The 8690-nt window shown below is 35.0% G+C and overlaps 1 protein-coding gene across 2 annotated transcripts in view; it reads right to left on the reverse strand.

The window, feature by feature from the left end:
• LOC107750130 (heparan sulfate glucosamine 3-O-sulfotransferase 1-like) overlaps positions 1 to 8690 on the reverse strand; it is a 59782-nt gene that overhangs the window by 35776 nt on the left and 15316 nt on the right. The window contains exon 1 of one of the 2 annotated variants that reach the window (XM_016565392.1): positions 7614 to 7643. The exons of the other annotated variant lie outside the window; for it this stretch is intronic. The gene's annotated coding sequence lies outside the window, so the exon portion shown is untranslated. Of the gene's footprint in view, positions 1 to 7613; positions 7644 to 8690 lie in introns of those variants that run through there. 2 annotated transcript variants of the gene reach the window in all.

Consider the following 8690-nt stretch of genomic DNA (forward strand, 5'->3'; position numbering starts at 1 on the left):
CAAAATTATATACAATATTAGAATGTTTAAAGGTGTGGACACGAAAATCGCGGGAGCGAAACACATGTTGCGGGAGCAGGCGGCAATGGTCAGAGATTCAGCGGGAGTGGGGTAAAGAAAATGGCCGAATCCCGGACATTTTGGGCAATTAAGAAATCCCGTCCGGACGCATTTTTGTAGGTCCAAAAAGAGGACATGTCCGGGGAAAGAGGACGTATGGTCACCCTAATTTATTGCTAATCGATGTATTCTTTTTAAAGTAGCCTATGGAACATATTTTCTGCCTCATTCTGTGACAAGAAGCCTCATCAGATCACAAAAGGTAGCATTTGACTGGTGTTGTGGAGTAAAAAGTTTATAATTTTCTCTTTTGTTGGACAACAGGTTTAGAAATGTGAATGCAAGGGAGGTTTAGCTTTAGGCATTTTAATTTAAGCATGTTTAGCTTAGTTAACAGAAGGTTACCTGCTGCCGTCAGAGCAAGTGTAATTACTGCATTCACGCGCTCCTCGGATGCTTTCATTTCCCGAGTTGTGCTTTTAAGTCGGAATGTGAAAACAACATGGACACTCTCGTTACTACAAAGATGTGTTAGATTTTTATTATTAGAGTTTTCCAACTTGAATTCACATGCATTTTCTCAGTCGGGAAATTATTTTTCACGTGCGGTGCCAGTGATGATGCTTCTTACGTCTGTTTCGGAGAACCAGAGGACAAATATTTCAATCGATCGCTCAGGCATGGCACCGAAATGAGGCACCGAAATCTGCATTCAGATTCGGTTCTAGTACATACCGGTTACATAGGTGCCATATTGGTACCGGGTTTCGGTACCTAACCCTATTTTTAATAAGCTGTGGAAACAATTTTCAACATTCACTGATAAGTCTACTGACACAGAAAGAAACAGACAGACAGACTGGACGTGAACAGGGCGGAGAAGGGCTCAGTAATTACTGTTTTTTAAGCGATGGTGAGAAGTCTTTGTGCTTGATTGAACAGACTGACCTCCAAAATCCAAATAGCGTAATCATGGCATCATGGCAACTCAGCCATCGCAAATTAGTGGTGGTGATTCTGGCTCTTTTCTGATTGCAGTAGAGAGGACGCGTTTGAAGCCAGACATCTGCTGCGAATACACCACAATGACGTTTTTTTTAGAGATGGTGAGAAGTCGTTGTGCTTGATTGAACAGACTGACCTCCAAAATCCAAATAGCGTAATCATGGCAACTCAGCCATCGCAAATTAGTGGTGGTGATTCTGGCTCTTTTCTGATTGCAGTAGAGAGGACGCGTTTGAAGCCAGACATCTGCTGCGAATACACCACAATGACACTTTCTATCAAACTGCCAATAGCTGTATTATAGACAAACAAGCTCTTGTTATCTCGGAGCACTTCAGACGTGGAGTGACTCATTGTGTTGCTCTATAGAGGCCCTTGGGTTCGGGATGATGTACTGTTGCGTCCCGTTTGTTGTGCCCTTAAATACCATGACATTTAGCTTTACTCATAGCTGCTTCCTCAAAAACGTCGTCAGACAGACTCATTTGTTTTTCTATTCTCCTTTAAGAATGGTGTGCGACTCTTAACTCAGAGGTGAAGTGTTGGTGTCGTATCGGTAACCCACTACATAACATGTAAACACTAAAAACACTTCAACTATAAAAGATTTGTGTTTGTTTGTAATTCAACACTACGCAAGTCACCATGGCTATTTGCATGGCGAGAAACAGGCTAAATGTAGCAAAATATACAAATAAATATAAAAAAAGAAAATGTGCATTAGATTTTAAAGTTTAAATAAGAAAAATGTTTACTTATAAATTTATAAATGTTTTATTTAAATCAGTTTATTTGGTTTAATAATTAAAATTATATAATAATTATTATTATTATCATATTACATTTTAAATATTAATAATAAAAATACACCATCATTTATATAGTTTTATAAAACACACACACATTTCAATATTAAATTAATTTATTATGTTTACTATTTTAAAAATATAAAAATGTGTATTTATTAATTTAGTTATATACAATTAGAAATATATACTGTATATGTGCATATATTTATATATAGTATATTTTTAGTAATTGTGTTGTAATGTGTAGTAATGTTTATTTTTATGATTTAATTAAAAATCTTTTAATATAAATCAACTATATTAATATAATAGTCAACTATAAAAGACAAATATCATCACTGAATTAATACACATGGGTCATTTTCAGGGATGAACGTCTAATTTGTCGTAGAAAAACAATATTTTTGTTTTGTGAGCACCACATATATGCTTTGGGTTTTCTGGAATGTTGTGCTGCAATTTATTGTTTACAGAATTTACACTAAAAGCAGTATTTTATTCTTTAAAAAATATATATATATATATTTAGCAAAGAGCTTGATGAGACCAATAAGAGTGAAAACATGACTTTGATTTGTTGAACCATGTGATTGAAAACATTATAATGTCACTTCCTTATAAAGATTATAAAATAACAATCAGAAAGATGAAACCCTTAATTTTAAGGAGGGACATTTGCTTTTTAGCAAACAATGTGACTAGGATCAGTATTGTGTTAATATCAGCAGTAAGTCACGAGGAGACACACAGCTCACGAACGGCACCATTTCTTTCCAAGAAAGAGCCATGTATGATTCTGACATTTACGTATGATTATACAGTAAAAGCTCTGCTGCGCAAAAGGGGAAACTGTAACCTTTAATCCTCAAAGAGGAGCTGTAATTGTAAAGACGGCGATGTCTTCAGGTAGAGCTGGAGAAATAGAGAGCGAGACGCAGAGAACACAGTAATCTCGAGTGAATCTGAGAACAGACTGGACTTCTTTTATTTGCTTTGCTACGGGAACACCAGGTACATAAGAATGACAGAGTTGAGCGATTAGGATTCAGGAGCGGACTGATACGAGTCACTGACCCGCTACAGCCATCAGTGCGCTTTCACCCAGACCTGGATATTTCATTTCTCTGTCGGGCTGAAGATGAAGAATCATAATCGAAACAAAACAATCGAAACTTCATCTTTTTAACCATTTAGTTCACACAGAGTGCATGCGATCATCTAATTCCACAAACGTGACCCTGGAGCACAAAACCAGTCATAAGGGTCAATTTTTCGAAATTGAGATTTATGCATCATCTGAAAGCTGAATAAATAAGCTTTCCATTGATGTATGGTTTGTTAGGATCGGACAATATTTGGCCGAGATACAACTATTTGAAAATCTGGAATCTGAGGGTGCAAAAATATCTAAATATTGAGAAAATCATCTTTAAAGTTGTTCAAATGAAGTTCTTAGCAATGCATATTACTAATCAAAAATTAAGTTTTGATATATTTACGGTAGGAAATTTACAAAATATCTTCATGGAACATGATCTTTACTTAATATCCTAATGATTTTTGGCATAAAAGAAAAATCAATAACTTTGACCCATACAATATATTGTTGGCTATTGCTACAAATATGTATACCTGTGTTACTTATGACTGGTTTTGTGCTCCAGGGTCACATATGATGATAAACGTTTAAGAACTGTTTTTAACGTTCCCATTAACTTATGAAAAACGTTATTTCTGAATGTTCTCGGAATGTTCGAAATATCCAGGTTTTTAATGTTTTAAAAACATTTGTTTCTTGGTTATGCAAACGTTAAAGGGATAGTTCACCCAAAAATGAAAATTCTGTCACCGTTTGCTCACCCTCATGTTGTTCCAAACCTGTATGAGTTTCTATTTTCTGTTGAACAGAAAAGAAGTTACTTTGAAGAATGTTTGTAGCCACACAGTTTCTGGTCCCCATTGACTTCCAGATAGTCTTCCATTTTTATTTTTTTTGTCCTTACTATGGAGGTCAATGGGGACCAACCGCTGTTTGGTTACCCACATGTTCAATAGAAAATAGAAACTCATAGAGGTTTGGAACAACATGAGGGTGAGCAAATGATGACAGAATTTCCATTTCTGGGGTGAACCCCAGCTAACAGAGAACATTCTCACACAATTGATTTTCAAAAATTATATAAATGTTAGGACAATATGTTATTAAAGTAATGTTTATGGAATGTTCTTATAAATGTACTAATATTTGATTTATGTTCTCATAACATTGAGAGGAAACGTTCTGAGATCAACATTCTCTGAATGCCCTCATGATGTTATTCGTACTTGATGTACGTTCCCATAATGTTTCAAGAAAATATTAAAAATAAACATTCTAATAACAGATTTTAAGTAAAAAATAAAATTAGTATGCTCTAAGAAACATTTTAGTAACCTTTAGGCTAAATAACGTTCTAATCAAAACTAGGCATTTAAAGTTTGTATAATATTAAAAAAATAAATATTCAAATGTGAGAATGAAGTTAGTAGAATGTTGTAAGAAATGGTTCTGTAACTTTTAAATAACATTCGAATTATAACGTCAACATTTTAGAAAAATTTCAAAGCAATGTGTTTTTATAACCCAAGTTTTGTTACCTTTAAGGAAACATTCCATTTGATTATTTTGCAAACATTATGGAAACGTTACTTTTAAATGTTCTCTGAACATTCTAAAATAAGTAGTAACATAAAAGAAATGTTAGACAAACGTCCAACTAAAATGTTTCTGAAAAAAAAAAGTTCTGTGAACGATGTATACATCACATTTTTGTGCTCACATTTTGAGAACATTATTTAAGACCAAATAACTCTGAACGAAACTTCTATTAACATTACTTTGAGAAAACGTTCTGAGAACGTTCCCTGTTAGCTGAGTTGAGCCTAAATTACTTTAGCAGTACTTGAAGACCACAGCATTAATGGGTCAACTTCCAAACATTCAACAACGATTAAAACCAAATAACATCTACATGCAAACCTTTGAAAGGTTTTTAAAGTTTATCTTCGATTTAAAAAAAAAAAAAATCTAAAGCTAAATTGTGACTCCTTTCATTAAAATATTTTAATATGAGTCAACTGAATAAAAAAATAGTCAACCATAAAAGACAAATACCATCAGCGAATTAATATACATACGTACATGGGTCATTCTCAGGGGGGAAACTATCTAATTTTAATTTTTTACAATATTCCCACATTATAGGAACATTACTTTTCTCTCAAAGTTATGAAACAAGTATTTAAACATGTTCGTCTAACGTTAAACGAATGTCCATCTAAAATGCTTCAGAAAAAAGTTCTGTGAACGATGCATAAATCACATTTTGAGAACATTATTAAAGACCAAATAACTCTGAACGAACATTCTATTAACGCTACTATAACTTTGAGACAACATTCTGAGAACGTTCCCTGTTAGCTCGGTTCAAGCAGTACTTGAAAACAACAGCATTAAGGGACCAACTACATGCAAGCGTGCCAAAATCAGCCATGGCTTTTTAACTCTGTTGTGAAGTGTTTTGCGCGAGGGCCGGCAGTGATCGAGCAGATGATTTTGATCTCAGCGGCTCTCCGGTTCCCGGGTCACCCATCCATGGAATTAAAATGGCAACCTCTGCGACGGCGGCTCACATTCCCAACTATTAGACTCAGAGAAGCAGCAGTTCCACCTAAAGAATTCATCAGTCAGACTCTGACGGGATAAATAGGCCAGCGCACACATCTCCCTTCAAATATCATTATACTGCAGGCACTTTAAACACAACATGGATCCATTGTACCAAATGCCACTGCTTATTGCACCAGGCTGCTTTCAAGACGAACACACTTCAAACAGAGTCACTTTAATAGAGGTTCTGAATGCTAAAGAGAAATAGATGCACAATCTGATTACACTAAATACGCTTTTCTTTTATCAGGGGAAGGTCGTAAACGGTTTAAGCGAAACCCACCGCTAAATGTTTGCCCATTACCCCGATTCTGCTTTGCATGGAAACACTTTACTACACTACATATATATCTACCAGACAGCGAATGTCAGGGGTTGTTCATATATTATGTTTGAAAACAGCTGGACGGAGCTCAACAGAGCGGAATCTGGTCTCCAGATGTGTGTTTTAAAACATTAACTATATTTCATATCACATATTTTTCCGCGTTTGAAATTCAAAAGCATACGTCACTGGCAGACGTTGACTGAAATATGATTCATATGTTGTAAAAACTGTTATTCAGTCAGAGTACAGTGCTATTTTAAATGGCCATCAATGTAAAAAGATGAATTTTACTCCCAAATAGTTAAGGTACAGCATCTACCAGTAAGAACTAATTTTAAATGTCAATTTTAATCATTTCACAACAAAAAGTTATTTTTTTGGTCAGTATTTTTGTCTTGTTTTCCAGTGCAAGATCTAAATATTCTTCTTCGGTATAATTTTTGTTTTCTGTCAGTACTGAAGATAAATAATCAAAATCAAACATAAAATCAAAAACTTCAGGCATTTAATTCACATAGAGTGCATCCGATCATGTAATTCCACAAATGATCATAACTACAATAAGCCTTCCCAGCTAACAAAAATATGTTCCAATCCAAGAGCGTTGTTTTAATTCTTCCCATAAAACGTTATTTCTGAATGTTCTCTGAATATTGAAAATGTCCAGATTTTTGAATGCTTTTCTTGGTTGTACAAACGTTAAGGAAACATGCATGGTATAAGTTTGCGTTACGGGAACGTTACTTTTGAATTACATTCATACTTTTGAGTTACATTCTGAAACAAGTAACATTTAAAAAAATGTTAGATGAACATCCAAATAAAACATTTTAAAAAAAAATGCTCCAGGAATGATTTAGAAAGAATGTTTTTGCGCTATCGTTTTGAGAATTTTATTAAAGACCAGATAACTTTTAAAAAAATGTTAGATGAACATCCAAATAAAACATTTAAAAAAAAAAAAGCTCCAGGAATGATTTAGAAAGAATGTTTTTGCGCTATCGTTTTGAGAATTTTATTAAAGACCAGATAACTTTAAACAAACGTTTTCTCCATTTTACATTTTACTCCCAAATAGTTTAATTACAGCATCTACCAGTAAAAACTAAATGAACAAAGTTAACTGTAATCATTTCACTGTAAAAAGTGCATTTCCTACTCTGTATTTGTTTTCCAGTACAAACATCAAGATACTTTTACTTGAGATGCAAAATTTCATATTACGTCTTATATTCTGAAAAATGTTAAATGTAAAAATATCTGCCAATAAGGTCATAAAAATAAACTTGAATATAACCCTTTGAATTACATAATTTTTCTGACCCCATTTGCAAATATTTCTTCTAGTTTTAAGCCAAAACTCACGTAATTCTGATACATTTTTCAGAAAGAAAAAGGCTTAATAACTTGTCGTTTTGCATCTCAAGTAACTATCTTCATTGCGTAAGAAAAGTAGACAAAAAACTGAGGAAGAACATCACTTGCAGTGCTGTAGCTTTGCACATCCTTAATTAACCTATCAAACCTTTGCTTTCTTAGACACATCTTGAAGAAACAATGACTAAACTAACTAGAAAGCAATATGAGGAAAAGACAGCCTCCGTGACCAACAATGCACACCATAAAACGAAGCTCTACTTCACCTGAATTAGAATTATCTAGAATGCGACACTGTGCCACTCAGTCTGAGACAAATACTTACTTCAAAAGCTCTTCTCAAGTGCCTCGCTGAGAGCCAGGCTGTGGAAAATGTGACTGAAAATCACTGTAAGAGTTCTCGTGTGCGAATCGGGCTGCAAACAGCTGCATCCACTTTCCATCGGGCTCTTTGATAAAATGTTTCAGACTCTTATGTAATGAACACAGGTGCTCATGTGCAAAGCAAGCGTCAGTCTCCAGCTGCTGTCTCTTCATAATGCTAACTCTGACACTGACATCCGGCAGATTAAACCACTAGGCTACATTTCCATGAGCAAGCACTCGCTTTGGCCACTTTGTGCGGACTGAGGAAGTGAAACGCAAAGCAGATGATGGTGTGAAACTATTTCCAGGCAGCAGATTGTGGATTGAAGCTTTGCAGTGGACACAGAATTTTACGTTATTCATAGAGAAGAGCACAGCACTAGTTATGTCAAGGACATGGGTTTAATTGACAGAAAACACACACACACACACACACACACACACACACACACACACACACAGATCAAATGAAAACATTTACAATCGATTTGACACGTGCTTCAGAACGCGGTCACGCAAGGGCGTTCCCAAAGCGATCTCGACGCAGCTCGAGTTCCTGAAGGGGAACTAGATTTATACATTCCCTATTGAAATGAGGAGCATGTGTTTTGTATTTTTTGTGCAGGTTTCTTAATCAGTTCAACCAGCAAGACTTCTACCACTGCCATGCTGGAAAATCATTATTAACCAGCGTTAACCAGCATTAACCAAGATTAACCAGCATTACTCAACATAAACCTGCATTAACCAACATTAACCAGCATTAACCAAGATTAAGCAGCATTAACCAACATAAACTAGGATTAACCAGCATTACCAAACATTAACCAGCATTAACCAAGATTAAGCAGCATTAACCAACATAAACTAGGATTAACCAGCATTACCAAACATTAACCAGCATTAACCAAGATTAACCAGCATTACTCAACATTAACAAACATTAACCAGCATTAGCCAAGATTAAGCAGCATTAACCAACATTAACCAGGATTAACCAGCATTAACCAAGATTAACCAGCATTACTCAACATTA

The sequence above is a fragment of the Sinocyclocheilus rhinocerous genome, unplaced genomic scaffold, assembly GCF_001515625.1.
Source record: "Sinocyclocheilus rhinocerous isolate Xijiao unplaced genomic scaffold, SAMN03320098_v1.1 scaffold1822, whole genome shotgun sequence".
Taxonomy (NCBI): Eukaryota; Metazoa; Chordata; class Actinopteri; order Cypriniformes; family Cyprinidae; genus Sinocyclocheilus; species Sinocyclocheilus rhinocerous.